Here is a 17607-nt window from a genome sequence, read left to right as displayed (position 1 = left end):
TCCGTTTTTGCAAATTAACTCTTCATATATGATACGTGAGAGGTAATATTTCGATTTCTTTTACACAGTGGTATCTGTTGTGTATCATTTTCGACTTTCGAGGGTGCCATTTCGACGCCAAATGTTGTGTTGCACTTAGGAAGGGACAGAACCTGTATAGCGAGATTCAACAATACAACACTTTAATAAGTATAACAGGGACGAAGCACGTCCTTACAGCAGCCATACCCAGCCACAACTCCCGGCAAATCTTTATACCTTTTTACATCCTGTTTCACTTCCCGTTTTCCTGGTCTTACGTCACGAGCATTAAAGGCACAGGACACAACAATATCAATTTCACACCATTTCTCGCATTTCATCCCATTGCCATTGGAGTCGCGGTTTCTCATTTCTCCAGTTAATGTGTGTACGCATGGGTCAGAGTTTCCGTGGAGGACCGCACATTTTCCCGTCAAGTTCGTTTTTTATAAATGCCAAAGTTTGCTTAGAAAGTGGCGTACGCATTCTTTTGTGCATACGCAACGTTTATAAATGAGGCCCCAGGTGTTCTTTACTAATCATCCAGAAGAATGGCACCAGACCCTTAGTTCCTACAACAAAGCTTTCAAAATGGCTGGGAACAAAGCAATGAGGCAACTTTGGATTCTAAGCCAAAATTCAATGCCAACTTGTACAACAATGGAACAGTGATGGTCCAGGGATCAGAGTCAAGCCTGGGGCAATTTGAAAGAGACTTTCCAAAACTTAAAACCCAGGTAGAGAAAGTCAAACCCACCGTCTCCTCTGCAGCAGCAACAGCAGAGAACTCAAAGCCCCCTCCCCCCTGCCTCTGCCCCTCCCTCTGCCCCTGCCCCTCCCCCTGCCCCTCCCTCTGCCCCTGCCCCTACCCTCCCCCTGCCTCTGCCCCTCCTCCTCCCTCTGCCCCTCCCCCTGCCTCTGCCCCTGCCCCTCCCTCTGCCCCTCCCCCTGCCCCTGCCCCTCCCTCTGCCCCTGCCCCTCCCTCTGCCCCTGCCCCTGCCCCTGCTCCTTCTCCACACGTGGCCACTCTCCCTCACTCTCCTCAGACACCCAGGACAGTGTCAGTGCAGAGGATCCAGGAGTGCCTGTCATTTGTAGAGATGGAAATTGCTGAATACAAGGAAAGTCAACTGATGGACAGTGACACTATTAAACAGCTGAAGGAAGAATTTAAAAATTTTAAACAGGAAAATGAACTCAAAATAAAAAACATTGAATTAAGAATGAACAACTTGAAGGAACAAAACAACAGCCTAAACACTGAATTGGCACAAGTAAAAATGTCCTTAGAACAGAAACACAACATCATCCAGGGCCTTACTGAACAGCTTACCAGCCTATCCACCAACTCAACAATTACAGCCTCACTGTCAGAGAGCAACCCAGACACCAGCAGGAACAGAATTTCAGTGGATGGACACACTCCCACCACCAAACCCACTCTACCTGCTTCCCCAACCCAACCGGCATCACCAGCCACACACCAATCACCGGCCCCCTGCCTAAACCTTGCGGGGGGCCCCCGAGATTTTGCGTTACGCCACTGGGCAATATTGTGTAATATCGTGATATTGTGATATTTTGAATATATCGTATCGTATTGTACCGTAGAATTTCATATCGGTTCATCCCTACCACACACACACACACACAGTCAGTCACGCACGCACATACACACTCAGTCACACACTCAAAGTCACACCCTCGCACAAATGCTCACAAAGATCACATCTCCCAAACTATTACATTTTTTTCTTACATGTGTAAATAAATCAACTTAGTTTATTCAGCTGAGTTTGTCTTATTGGTTTGGCCGGTCATTTTCGGTTCTATTTGTTTTATTTGTGCTGGTCAATTATAAACTTAATTATTGTTGAAGCACGTTTTCCTGCCAAAATAACTCCGGTATTGAGCTTGATGTGACGTTTCTGCAGTGTAGTGGCTATCATGTTTGTCAAGAACGCTAAAGGTTCTTGGTTCAAAAATGAGCAGAAACAGCTTTTTCCACTGTTAGCACTGCCAAAGCATATTGCGATGAATAAGGATTTGTAGGTGTGGGTGACTTCAATTCATGGATTAACAAGATGGTTCTTCGGGCATAATGTACTTAGGATAATTGTCAGACCATAGATAGATTCCAGTAGAGACCAATGTTTGAACTTTTCTGATGTCAATGTTGAGCCACAGAGACGTTTTACGCAATTTGATACTCCAGACATGTGTAGGGACTACAACTTCCACATTCCCACAGGAAAATTCCGCGACGTCCACCACGAATGACGTCTAACTTGGTTCAGCCAATCCCGTAATGGCGGGAGCAATAAATGGTCCCCTATAAGAGCAAGACACGTTCTTGGGATCTTTCTTCTGCTTCTTCTCTTCGCCGCACCCTTTGTGGCCATTCGCTTCAGCTCATCTGCTCCGAGACTCGGACAGAGGCTGAATGCTGCACAGCGCACTACCAGGCCTACGGACACACCCAGTTACCTCGCGGTAACTTCGTGGCCTATAGCGAGTGGAAACTGGTGTACGCGGACGCTACAGAAAGAACCTGCAGGTTCTGGCAGTGGAGGATACTTGTGGAGCCAGGGTGAGGCAGTTATCAAGAGTCACCCCAAGATTACTACAAAGTCCTCAACAGTCAATGAGAGGTCGATTGACGGAGAGGACTTAGCAGGGATGTAGAGAAGCTCAGTTTTGGCAAGGTTGAGCTTCAGGTGATGGGAAGTCATCCACGCAGAGATATCAGCCAAGCAGGCAGAGATCCGTGTGGTGATTTGGGTATCGGGGGGGGAAGGAAATGAAGAGTTGGGTGTCATCAGTGTAGGAATGATAAGAAAAGCCGTGGGAAGAGATAACAGAACCAAGAGACATGGTGTATAGCGAGAAGAGGAGAGGCCCAAGAACCGAGCCCTGCGGGACTCCAGTTCGTAGGGGTTGAGGGTCGGAGACTGCGCCCCTCCAAGTCACCTGGTAGGAGCGACCAGAGAGGTAGGAGGAAAACCAAGCGAGTGCAGAACCTGTGACACCCATCCCAGACAGCGATGAGAGCAGAATCTCATGGTTGACTGTATCGAAGGCGGCTGACAGGTCGAGGAAGATGAGGACAGAGGAGAGGGATTTTGCTTTAGCAGAGTGGAGTGCCTCAGTGACCGCGAGCAGGGCGGTTTCAGTGGAGTGGCCACTCTTGAAGCCAGACTGGTTGGGGTCATGGAGATTGTTCTGGAGAAGATAAGTGGACAGTTGGGAGCAGACCGCCCGTTCCAGAGTTTTAGCGAGAAAGGGAAGAAGAGAGACAGGCCGGTAGTTGTTCAGGGCAGAGGGGTCAAGAGTAGGTTTTTTGAGGAGGGGAGTGACTCTGGCCCTCTTCAGGGAAGAGGGCATGGTGCCGGAAGAGAGGGAGGTGTTGATTAGAGAGGAGAGAAAAGGGAGAATGTCATCAGATATAGATTGTAGGAGGGGAGAGGGGATGGGGTCAAGAGGACAGGTGGTTGGGCGGTGGGAAGTAAGGAGTTTCAGTGTGTCGGCGTCAGAGAGGGGAGAAAAGGAGGTTAGGGAGTTGGGGAGGGTAGGAGGGTCAACAGGGGTGGAGGGTTGGGAGAAGGAATTGCGAATAGCATCGACCTTCTTTTCAAAGAAGGAGACAAAGTCATCAGGTGTGAGTGATGAGGGGGGTGGGGGGGGGAGGGGGGGCCAGAAGAGAGGAGAAAGTTGAAAACTGTTTGCGGGGATTAGAGGCGGCCGCGTTCATTTTCGAGTGAAAGAAGGAAGATTTAGCTAGAGAGACAGAGGAATGGAAAGATGATAAGAGGGCATGGAAGGAAGCTATATCACTGGGGAGACAGGACCTTTTCCATTTTCTCTCCGCCGCCCGCAGTTCGGTTCGGACAGCTTGTAGAGCATCAGAAAGCCAAGGACTGGGGGGGGAGGCCCGAGCTAGTTTGGTGGTGAGGGGACACAGAGAATCAAAGGAAGATGAGAGGGAGGACATGAGAGTTGTAGCCGCATCATCGGGAGACAGTCGAGAGAAAGACTCCGCAGATGGTAGAGAGGAGAGGATTGTAGATGAGAGGGTGGAGGAAGACAGGTGGCGTAGGTTCCGTCGACAGGTGACAGTGGATGGTGGGAGAGATGGATGGGTGTTAGAGGAGAGTGGAAGAGAGAAAGAGATGAAGGAGTGGTCAGATATTTGGAGTGGTGTTACAGAGAGGTTGGTTGTTGTGCAGCTCCTTGTGAAGATGAGGTCAAGAAGGTTGCCTGCTTTGTGGGTGGGAGGGGAAAGAGTGAGGGTAAGGTCAAAAGAAGAGAGGAGGGAGAGAAAGGTAGACTGGGTGGACTCTGAGTTGAGGTTGAAGTCACCCAGGAGGATCAGGGGGGTGTCATTGACAGGTGAGGAGCTGAGGAGGATGTCCATCTCATCCAAAAAGTTCCCCAGAGGACCCGGGGGGCGATAAACAACAATAACAAACAGTTTGCACGGCAGAGTAACAGAAACCGCATGAAATTCAAAAGAGGAGAAGGAGAGGGATGAGGAGAAAACACTAGATCTCCATGAGGATGAGATTAGGAGACCTGTGCCACCTCCTCTGACACATGCGCGCTTGCGTGCGCCACACACACGCACACACACATACCCAACTAAATTTCCTTACTAACTTCCCGTTAGTTTATCTGTTCCGTGTTTTACGTTTAATAAATATATTTTATTAAACCCCGGTGTTCGTTTTGGAATCACATAAACATGAGAGAGTTAAAGCAGTCTTTCGAAGAACTTCCAACCTTCAGGTTATCGGTATGTTTAATATTGGTTATTTTAATTATTAATTAAAATACTAAATTTGTGGTTAGATATTTCTGATAATAGTAATTTTATGAGACTGATTACTTTTTGCAGTTGCTGCTACACAACGTTTAACTGGCGCCCCGGTTTCGTAGAGAGTAAAATCCCTGCGTTATTTGGCGGCCCGTGCGAGGACCCTACATAATTTGGAGTCCCGTGCGAGGACCCCTACATATTTTGGCGCCCCGTGTGAGGAAGACTAGCTTTGGCTCAAATTTCATGTCTTGTGACTTCCCCTCCATATTTGGAGTCTGCAAGAGAAAGACGAGCTTTGGCTCATGTCACGTGACTCCAGAACGAATTCTCGGCATTCTTTCTCAGCTAAATTGCCACAAGTGCAATTTTCTGAAAAGACCACTAGATGTCACCCTTGTACCATTTTTGAAAGCCTGCATGAGCTGCTTTCTCAATATACTGCCCCCTCGTGTAACATTGTGGCATTACATTCGTAATCTTACACGGTAGTTTGTTGATTGGCATTTACCTTCCGGTATAATACGTATTATCAATAATAGTATTATTAGCCGCACTGTATTATTAATTATAGTTACTTTGTCAAAGTAATTTTAATAATTAATTGAATGTTACTTTTAAATTCTAATTTCATTGTAATTTCAATCTCTGGTATTTAGGATTAATGTGATGAGCATCACAGTTCCTATTTTACGGTCTGAATATCCGCAATATGTTCGGTCATTTTGCTGTTGTTGCATTGCAGTACCGCTAGTGCAACTCGAGTCCCTGTGTGATGCTACAGCTACCTTGTACTATAGTTAGAGAATAATCAAAGAGCGTTTTAAATTCTTTATCCTTCATCACAACTTGTATGTTGGATTGTGATATTGGGAAACAATTAATTGCCAACTGTTAGGAGCTCAAGGCCCTTGTCAAATTGTTAACTTCAAGAGTACCTTCTTAAGTTACTGATTTAGCTTTTAGCTTTATTTGGCTTGAGATATGGAACCCATATCTATTGATGAGTACCTTTCCTTTTTAGCCCATGGTTTAGGACCTGGCTACATAGCTTTCCTGAATCAGATGAACCTCACTGATTGTTGGAAAGAAATATTCTCACTTATTAACGAGAAAGGTCACTCCCCCACCCAGTCAAAAGACCCAATTCTAAGTTGTCTGGTCTTGAATTTTGCCAGACATATTAGTCTTGCTCTTCAGAGCAACAAAAACTTAGAATCAGAGATGGCATACCTCAAAGGACAACACACCAGTGTTTTACTTGAGCTTCAAACTGTTGGCAAGAAAGCAGTACAATACTTGTGTGATCTGCATTCAGCCGAATCAGATCTGTGTTCCTACAAAGAGGAATTATTTCAGTTGAAGAGTGGATGCCACAAGCTACCACATCCACTCTCTTCTGTAGGCCTGCTTTCTCAGGCTTGCCCAACTCCAGCTTCTCCTGCTTCCTCCTTACACCTGAAGGCGGGGGAAGGGGGGTCACACATTGATTCGGGTTTGTCAGATCCCGGTTCCACAGCTTGCTCTGATGGAGACTCGTCAGTCTCCTCAGATTGCAGTGCTGTTGACCACCCATGCAATGGTTTGCCCACCTCTTCCCTGGAGAGGGAAAGGGGGGACTCCATCCCAACGGTGGTCCATCTCCGCAAGGGAGAAACAGTCAGGCAAGTACAGGACTGCACCTTCCATGCCCACCCCTCTCGTGAGGAGGTCAGGGAACCCTCCCGTGGACACGATAGAGGAGATCTAGCGTTATTAATTGGGCACACAAAAAGCAACGCTAATCCCGCTAGCGTTCCCTTTATAACTGAGAGGATAGGTGACAGCTCTGTTCAGTACACTGACAGCGACAATTCATCTTCTGCCAACCATTGTGAGAATGACTGTTTTGTAGCTCCGCCCCCTAAACCAAACCGAGGACGTCAAGCTCCGCATGAAACGCATTCACATTCAAATGTGATTTCAGTCTCTCCTTCTCCAAACAGGCAGACTAGTACAACTTCACAGGGTCTTCGCTTTGAGGAGCTAGAGGCCATGGCGAAGTATGTCCACACATTTGACCCCAAGGACTCCAAATTTAACATTCAGAGTTACTTGAGAGAAGTTGACAACTGTCTCTCGGATCTGCCTAGGGCAACCGATTGAGAAAAGGTACGACTTGTATGGAAAACCTCTACCAGAGAGATCCATACATTTATGGAACAACTTCCACCACAGGTTCGTTCCAGCTATCCCAAGGTTTGTGAAGCGTTGGTAGCTGAGTACCTGCCATGGTTTGATCAGGCCACATCCATGATCAAATCTGTGGAGGTTAAACATAGCCGTACAGAACGACCAAAAGACCTTTACCAACGACTTAAACATGCATTTTTCCAGGGCAGAAACGGACCAGGCTTAGATGAAGATCAAGCCTTCAAATCCCTTTTTGTGCACAACCTGCACCCCTGCGTCCGAACTCATGTTTCACTGTTTTCAAGGGACCAACACTCAGCCCTTGAATTAAGAAATGAAGCCCAAATGGTCTGGGACAATTTAAGGATTGTGCCCAGGAACAAGGTATTGGAAACAGCTAAGCACGTTGTTCCAACCAAGCCCGCCGGCACTTCCCAAGTTTCCCCATTAAAGTCTAATGGCTCAAAACAATGGCATGTGAGTAAGTTCCCGGTTAAGAGCCACTCTGATTCCAGCCGGAATTGGAGAGAAGACCGGACCCGGTAGGCCCAAGCCTCAGAGTCACCAGTATGACTCTGATAGGGAAGATACCTTGTCTGAAGAGAGCTTCTTCAGTTCCTCTGAGGACAACTAAAGCCTCTAACCTTTGTTCAGTAGTGTGTATGCCTTGAGTAACCACTCCAAAGAGCCATCTGGTCTTGTTCAACCTCCATCAAAAGACTGAATAAGACTGATCTATAGCCGTGGTCTCCTCACAGGCAGACTCCCAGCTGAAGCTTTGACCACTTTCCTTTGCACACCTTTCCGGGTGGCAAAATAAACAGGTTATTTATAGCAGCCACTTAGATTTGCATGTAGCAGCAGCAAATGCAGATCGTAAGTAAGTGCTGCTCTCATCGCTGTCTGGGATGGGTGTCACAGGTTCTGCACTCGCTTGGTTTTCCTCCTACCTCTCTGGTCGCTCCTACCAGGTGACTTGGAGGGGCGCACTCTCCGACCCTCAACCCCTACGAACTGGAGTCCCGCAGGGCTCGGTTCTTGGGCCTCTCCTCTTCTCGCTATACACCATGTCTCTTGGTTCTGTTATCTCTTCCCACGGCTTCTCTTATCACTCCTACGCTGATGACACCCAACTCTTCATTTCCTTCCCCCCTGACACCCAAATCACCACACAGATCTCTGCCTGCTTGGCTGATATCTCTGCATGGATGACTTCCCATCACCTGAAGCTCAACCTTGCCAAAACTGAGCTTCTCTACATCCCTGCTAAGTCCTCTCCGTCAATCGACCTCTCACTGACTGTGGAGGACTTTGTAGTTTCCTCCTCCCGTACGGCAAAGAATCTTGGGGTGACTCTTGATAACTGCCTCTCCCTGGCTCCACAAGTATCCTCCACTGCCAGAACCTGCAGGTTCTTTCTGTTTAATATACGCCGCATCCGTCATCTCCTGACGGAGAAAGCCACCCAGCTCCTAGTCCAGGCGCTCGTCATTTCCCGCCTGGATTACTGCAACTACCTCCTAGCCGGTCTCCCAGCGTGCGCCATCAAGCCCCTCCAGCTGGTCCAGAATGCTGCAGCCCGCTTGATCACCAGTCAGCCCAGGTCGGCTCATGTCACCCCGCTTCTCATTGGCCTCCACTGGCTTCCTATTGCCGCACGCATCCGATTCAAGGCCCTAGTGTTGGCATTTCAGGCTGCTAAGGGGACTGCCCCACATTACATACAATCCCTGATCACTCCCTACTCCCCAGCTAGACCACTCCGGTCTGCCAGCTCTGGTGTGCATGTAGAAACTACAGTGTAATCTTTACAAGTATATTGCCACACCCCAGTGTGCCTTACTCCACCTCTTCCCCAAGCAAGACAAGACCACTTGTGAGCTTACCACATCATTTAGAAATGAGACCACCTCTCCATTTCCTTCCTGATGACACAGCCATAAGGTTAAGCTTGGATACAGAAAGCTGCCCTAATTTGAAAATGTCCCCACATATTTCAGATGACAACCCTCGTCAGCAACCTGACTGTGGATAAAGGCGCTATATAAATGCCAACCATTTACCATTTACTGTAGGGACTAGAACAATTGGTCAGTCTGAACAAGACTTCCAAAAAGGCTACAGCCTCTCCATCCTAGACCCCTACATCATCTGAACATTTTCATGGCTGGGTCATTCCTGTTGGTGCTCCACCTTCTGGACACCATCCAATAACTAACAAAACACCTGAACTAACAAAACGACTAACCCTTTCACCAAGGTTTCTTATGTTTTGTGACAATGTATTCACTGTTCGACCTTAGTGTTTCACATTGTTTGTATCATGTGTTTTAGACCAGTTTAGTTAATTGTTGATAAATGCCTGGATGTTTGTCAGTCAATTGTGAACTGTGTTACCGACCCAATGTACTTGACCTGTGGACTGTGAAGTGACTTTTATGCTCTCAAGGAACACTGGCTTGAGCCGCGGTGGCGCAACAGGCTAAGACGCAGCAGACTTGTGGTTGCAGTTTGCTGCAGTTGCACACCGGGGACCGGGGTTCGATTCTCGGTCCTGCCAAAAGCCAAGTTTGGCCGGCTCATGTGGGACAGCAATAATTGGCTCGCTGCTCCAGAGGGAGGGACTTGGCACAATAAGTACCTCGGGTGCCTCGGAATCACGGCAACGGGCACGAGACGAGATGGCTTGAAGAAGGCGTGTCGCTCTCATTCGGGCCGCCGAGGGACGGGGTACGGGCGGTACATCTAATACGACTACCTCCAATTGAGTCGGACGAGGTACAATTGGCTACCAAATTGTACAACAGCAACAACAAACTTTTCCACCCGGAAAAGGGACCAACGAACATCCTTCCAGCAACCGAGTGGACCAGACGACAACGCGCGGCTAAGACGCCCCAGCCTGCGCATCTCTCCAGGACACGCATTCACAGCACCATCGCGGCTCCTATAAGGACAGCACGTCTTTTGGATCCAATGCGTATGGACTCAGTAAGAGAACAAACATTCAGGCATAGCCAGTGTTTAGTTTAGTCTTAACTGTTTTTGTGAATCTGTGTTTCCATATTTGCCGTCTTATCATTGGAATGTATTGTGTTAGCTATATATGTACGTGAATTGATTCGCCGTCTTTTGCGCATATATAGAGTAAACTACGCAAGTAGTCTTCTCACAGCTAACAATAACTAACACACCCAGAACTCTAGCTTACCCAAGCTAGCTACTCCCACTTTTACCTTTCCTTTGTTCAAGCGACACACGCGCGCTTGCGCACGCCACACACACGCACACACACACACACATACCCAACTAAATTTCCTTACTAACTTCCCGTTAGTTTATCTCTTCTGTGTTTTACGTTTGTTTAATAAATATATTTTATTAAACCCCGGTGTCCGTTTTGGAATCACATAGACATGAGAGCCGAGTTAAAGCAGTCTTTCGAAGAACTTCCAACCTTCAGGTTATCGGTATGTTTAATCATTAATATTGGTTATTTTAATTATTAATTAAAATACTAAATTTGTGGTTAGATATTTCTGATAATAGTAATTTTATGAGACTGATTACTTTTTGCAGTTATACTGCTACACAACGTTTAACTGGCGCCCCGGTTTCGTAGAGAGTAAAATCCCTGCGTTATTTGGCGGCCCATGCGAGGACCCCACATAATTTGGAGTCCCGTGCAAGGACCCCTACACATGCGCTGTGTTCCTCGTTGCAAACTCAAAAGCCATGTTTCTGCCCAGTTTGGGGACCTTTGTCTTTTGAGGCTAACGTAATAAGCACAATACACAAGGAACTTTTTTTTCCAGCAAGATATAATCATAATTTATTTTAATGCTTAGTTACGAAAAGTGCACATTCTTTTTGCACGTTTTCCTGCAAAAGGAAATCTCAGATAATGAGCTTGATGTGTAGTTTCTGCAGTGTCGTGCCTAAAACTTATATTTGTGGCTCAACATTGATATCCGAAAGGTTCAAGCAGAGACCAATGTTTGAACTTATCTTCAGACAATTAGTACTTAATCCATAAATTCATGTCACCCACACCCACACATCCTGGTTCATCACAAGTGTGCTGAGGCAGTTCTTACTAAGCTTTAAACTGAGGACCTTTAGTTTTCTTGGCAAACGTGGTAGCCACTCCACTGCAGAAACTACACTTCAAACTCAGGATCTGAGATTTCCTTTTGCCGCTGTCAGGGTTTCCCAACTCATTTTCCAGCCAGTACCTTTTTTTTGGCTCACGTGTGCAGATTGCTGCCTTGGTTAATTGGTTGCCAGGTGCAGTCTAATTACCAAACCAGTTAACCTTTATTGGTAGGCGGGGCCTACTTTATTTAAGGCTCATTTTCCCTCCTTTCTGGGTTTGTGTGTTTCATTTTGCTGAGCCAATGCCCAGCAGCACAGATATTTTAAAAGACATTCAGCACTTCTCTTTTCTTAGGATTAAGATTTGGGTTTTGTCTGATTACGCCCTGTTCAGGTTCTCTTCCTTAGCCATGTTACTTGTATTCAGGTGGCTCTATAAATTTTCTGGAATATTCTCTCTCTTTCTAAAGCTCTCCAGTTTGTGTGGAGCTACTCCAGTTATTCTTTAGAAACTGTGTTTGGCAGTGCCTCATAAGTCTAAATGGACTCTTCTACCATTTTCCCTTTCTCCTCTTGTGGTTCCCCTAGATTCTATTGGTGGCTCTCACAAGTCCTATGGGTAACTGTAAAGATTCCCTTCTCGGTTGCATCTGGTCCTCCATCCCCACTCCCTTATAGCAGGAAAACGTGCTTCAACACAAAATCATTGTGCAATTTTCATAACTTTTAATTAAACGCAATTAATATGATGCCGTGCTGCCATGTGGTTTCAGAAGTATCGTGATTATCGCATTTGCCTCACATGAGACTACCCAGTTTCTAACTGGGGACCAGAAACTTGGCTTTTGGGATTGCAATGAGGAACAGTGCATGTCTGGAGTATCAAATTGCCTCAAACTTATATGCTCTGACATTTGTCATTTTAATCAACTTTATAAGGAGTGATTCCAAAGTGTTTCAGCACAAACTCCACTACAATAATATGAGAACAGCAAGCAGGACAATCATTTCTGGGTTGTAAATTGCTCTAGAATCACACATTCAAACCCTCAGTTTTGAACCCATACAGGAATGTTGCAAAAGCCTGCACTAACCAATTGTAACGAAATGTTTGGGTTGCTGACATTTGTTCATCTTGGTCTTGGATCTTGAAGATATTGTAGTAAATTATCCATCAATCCATCCATTATCTGAACCCGCTTATCCTGAACAGGGTCGCAGGGGGGCTGGAGCCTATCCCAGCATACATTGGGCGAAAGGCAGGAATAAACCCTGGACAGGTCACCAGTCCATTGCAGGGCACACACACCATTCACTCACACTCACACACTCCCACACTCCCACACTCATACACTCATACACTCATACCTACAGGCAAATTAGACTCTCCAATCCGCCTAACCTGCATGTCTTTGGACTGTGGGAGGAAACCCACGCAGACACAGGGTGAACATGCAAACTCCGCACAGAGTGGCCCCAGCCGACGGGGATTCGAACCCAGGACCTCCTTGTTGTGAGGCGGCAGTGCTACCCACTGCACCATCCGTGCCGCCTTGTAGTAAATTAGAAATATAAAATATGAGGCTTTTCACACTTGGCCTGACCCCTCCCTACCTCTAAGAGAACGCCTTTCCACAAAGCAATACTCGGTGAGCCATTTCAAAGACAAATTGAAATGAAATTGAAATTGAAATTGATTTATTGAAATCACCTCACAATCTACATACAATGAAGATGCAATTCACAAATATCCCAAATGTGCCCTTTTAGCTGTCCGCAAAGGGGGACATCACCCTCTTTGCACTTCCATTGAGTGTTGTTTCTTCCCAATGTCCATCCTGCACAGCATGTAACTCTTGTGACCATACGACGCCACCTTGTTGACATCCAGAGTCTGTGTGGCTGGAGGCACAGGCACATGATCATAGGAGTCGGAGCAGAACGTGCGTGTCAACGTTTTAGCTCAGTTGCATCTTGAAAACACCGAAATCTAACAATTTCCCCCTCTGATCATATGATCACATATACATCTATGATCAACCATCATTTCAAGAGAGTACAGAAATAGAATTTAAATATGCATTGGTGTGACACAAGTGATGTATGCTGACCATGACTGAACACGCATGCTCTTTTGCAGCAAAGCCCTGTGAAATAGTCTAAACCTGTATGTTTTTAGATTGTGGGAGGAAACTGGAGTACCCGGAGGAAACCCACGCGGGCACGGGGAGAACATGCAAACTCCATAATTCACTGTGCCGCCCAAATAAAATGGAAAAACTGAAAATGAAATATGGGAAATAAGTAAATGTAAAGTAAATCATAACATAACTATAAAACTTGAATTAGTATAGGTGTATGCATATGTCCAGTTTGTATTTGTATGTATGTTATGTCTGATTGTTTTGGTCTCTGGTCCCATTCATGACAAGGATTCGCTGTTATTTTCGGGACTCCAAGACTGCAGTGATGACTGTTCCTTTCTTGGAGGCCTCGTTCCCTTGCCGTAGGGTAGAGTCGACTGCTTTATAACATCACAGTGTTGGGGATGTCTGGTCGTCTCCAATCTGAATCAGACAGGAGAGAAAAGAATACGGCAGTATCGAAGAAACATAGAACTATTGGATATCCCATTTTTTAATATATTATCTGTTTGCACAATCTTGTTTAGATGTGAGGTGTTCATGTAACACCTCCATGGAAAACGATACCGCTCAAATGCATTCCCTGGGGGATGCATGTCCAACGATATTGTTGTTCATTAAACGTAAAGGCTAGCCAGTCCTGAAATTCTGTAGGTAAAGGTACAGTCCAGTATGCATTGACCATATCAATCACTGTAAAAATGCAATGCTCAGGTTTTAATGAGTTGAATATCGTGGAGGGATCTGCTACCAAAGGTATCAGCCTGTCAATTGTTTTATTTGCCTCTTCAAGCTCTTTTATTATAGGTCTAATACCACCGATAGCCTCCCTACTAATGGAGTACTGTCGCATGTTGGGGAGAGATGTCCCGGTGAGTAACGCTGGTTCCATAGCTACATCGGTCGCACACAAAAGGTCTGTCTTTCGATTGCCTCACTGCTGCCGCTATGTGTCGCAGTGAGGTGCCCTCTCGTTTAAAGGAACCGCAGAAAGAAGGGCCTGTTTCTGACTGTCATTCAAGCTTGCAAAACGTTTGTCTAAATCCTCTGTATCCCCCTCTGCATAATTACGTGTGGAGGGGGCATCACTTCTGTGTCGGCACTGTCTCCAAAAATGTCCAGGTTTCCCACAGTAACGACAGTTACTGTTGCGTCTACCATCTGCGCGGTTATGTCCATAACTATTAAAAGCACGGATCTTACATGCCGTATCCAATTCTACCCTTCTAGCAGCCGATAGTAGCTGATCAAATGTAATGGTTTCATCTTGCCAGTCGGGTTTGCTAAGCTTGGTGGCGGATCTTATTTCTGGCAACAATGCTTGCATAAGTCGTTTTCAGAGGACCATTTATATTGGAGGAAAAATTGTCGCGTTTTATTTCCTTAATTCCTGAATGCCTTAAAAAGGTTTCAGAAAAACGTTCAGAAAAAACATCAACTGCCTCACCAGTCTTTTGAATACAGGCGGCCACTTTTCCCCAATTCGTAGATGCATTTATAGCTTTCTGTATAAATTCCTCAATTACCTCCCAACCCTTAGCAAGATTTTGACCATTACCTTCCAATAGGGAGGACAACCGAAAAATGTATTTCCGGAAATCAACATGAATATTATGATTATCTCAGTTTAACCTTAAATTAATGTGTGGTGGACAATAATTCTGCTTAGGTTGAATTTTAATGTGACAAAATGACTGTTTTTGTGGCTTTTAAGTGCTCATTTTACCAGTATTCCATCAATGTTAAATGCAGGACCCCGACGGCACCGAAAAACAGGCAGATTTCACTGCCATTCCATTCTTTACGTATATGGAGCTCGAAAATGGTGACGCAACAATAGCTTTTGCTTATTTACTTCACGTGCTCATACATGGCAGTTGGTGGCAGTTCGAACTGTCAAAAGTGACTGTAGCCAGGTCAATATTTTTGCTTTAAAAAAAAAAAAATAATAATTTTAGGCTAGGATGCACAATTGGCACGACTTAATGTTAGCACTCCTTTGTATTAATTAGGACTGAACAACTAAACACAACTACCAAAATGAATGCCAAAAAATGCACAAGCTATTTTTACCAGACGCAAGTATGAAACACTTACACATTAAACGTTAAACAACAACCACGATCCTGACAACGGATAATTTTTCATACACACATCAGGATAGAGCAAGTTTTATACACCAGCGTTAAAATCACGAACGCTGCCACTGACAGCTCTTGAAATCAGGAATCCTCAGAAAATTCCTTTTTACTCACCGGAGGTTTCACTAAATTTACTTCTTTAAATTAGTGAATTGTTTCCCATCTACATGGAATCCCCTCTAATAGTAAGGCCGAACAAGCGCGCACCAACGTTAAATCACAAACGTCGCCACAGACACCCTGTTGAAATGTATTGGTTCTCGGAAAACCGTCAATCGCTCAATGGAGGTTTCATTAATTTACTTCCTAAAATTAACGAAATGTGCTTTGTTCGCCTATTATGGGATATTAGTACACGTCGCAGTCCAGCAAGCGCGCACCGACGTTAATTTGAGAACGCCGCCACAAGGAATGTGCCTTACTACCTATGTACGTACCTGGGATATACACGTTGCGGTCAAACAAGCATGCACCTTCCTTTCATTTACTTCTTTAAAGCAATGAAATGTGCCTTGCTACCTATGCATTCCCATGGAATCCCCTTATACAGATTCACAGACAATTACACTCATACAATGTTTGCTCCCGGGGGTACGCACGTCACGGCCTAACAATCGGGTACCAACGTTGAATCACAGACATCCCCTCAACACTCTATTGCGGTCAAAGCTCTCTGAAAACGATGCCACTCAAATGGAGGATTTATTTAACTTACCCTTCAAAATTAAATAAAGGTACCTTGTCACCTATGTACGTGGGGTCCCCTGAACAACAATTTAGTGCTCAGCTTCTGTATTTATGAACTACACGCTTTACTTATCCAACATACAATGGTATTGCGATGTCACCACCAAAGCAGGTATTTCCTCTCTATTTCCTAAAATACAGCTATACCACCAGTGAATTTTACCGTTCGTTTATCAGCAAAATAATATAACGCAAGAAACTCACCAGATAAATGGAGGAAGAAGCAGACTGATGTGCAGGCCAATCTTCTCTGGTCACTGGAAAAATTCCTGTAGTCTTGGTACTTCGTGATCTCCAACCTCCAACCTCCAATTGAAGAACTTCTTGTTTCTTCTTCAATACTATAACTGTTTTGCTGCTGGTACTTCAAATCGCGTTTCAGGAAAGAAAGAGTCGTTACTCGAAATTCGAGGGTGTAAGACAAGGTCAGCTCTTTATTCGTGGTTCCAGTTAGTGTGTACGTTCTCCTGAGCTTTCACCAATCTTACACAATCCTTACTGGGAATGACAGAGTTTATATCAGTATCTGAAAGGAAGTGCTTCATCCATGGTGACAAAACACTCCTTTAGATATGATAATGTCTAATGACAGGTTTCCTGGTTAGGCCAAATGGTTGTGCAGACAAATGGTTGTCGGCACCTAGACCTCAAATCAACGCCAGGAAAGGAAATGTAAATAGAGTGGGGGAAAACGGGGTGATTGTGGGGATATGCATTTGAATAGGAGCAGAACTTGCGTGTGAACTTTTTAGCTCAGTTACATCTTGAAAACACCGAAATCTAACAGTCCAAAGCCAAGAGATCACTAGACAACCGAGCCAAAATGAGATGCAAAAGTCGAAAAAGCGATGAGGTACATACGGGGTAGGCAAAAATCAAAGTAAAAAAAACTGAATCAAAAGTCAAAACCAAATAAACGGAAGTGGCACAAACCAATCACAAGGGATAGGCAAACTCTGAAATCAGGCAAAGGGTTAAAGGAACCCTGACCACCCCAATGCAGGCCAAGAGGGAATTGCAGTAGTCCAGGCGGGACAGAACCATCACTTGGAGCAGGAGCTGGGTTGAGTAGGGGGTGAGAAAGGGGCGGATTCTCCGTATGTTGTATAGGAAGAACCTGCATGACCGGGTCACCGCCGCAATGTTCTCGGAAAGGGACAGTCTGCTGTCCATCACCACGCCAAGGTTCCTTGCACTGGGTGATGGCGTGAGTGTGGTATCCCCAAGGGAAATGGAGAGATCCAGATGGGGAGAGGTATTAGCAGGGATGAATATCATTTCAGTCTTGCCTGGGTTGAGCTTTAGATGGTGGTTGTCCATCCAGCTCTGGATGTCACTCAGGCAAGCAGAGATACGAGCAGAAACCTGTGTATCAGATGGTGGGAATGAGATGAAGAGTTGGGTATCGTCCGCATAGCAGTGGAAGGATAGCCCATACCTTCCCCCAGTCCTCCCCACCCATCCTTCTGAAAAC

The sequence above is a fragment of the Conger conger genome, chromosome 12, assembly GCF_963514075.1.
Source record: "Conger conger chromosome 12, fConCon1.1, whole genome shotgun sequence".
Classification (NCBI taxonomy): domain Eukaryota; kingdom Metazoa; phylum Chordata; class Actinopteri; order Anguilliformes; family Congridae; genus Conger; species Conger conger.
This window is presented reverse-complemented; position numbering follows the sequence as displayed.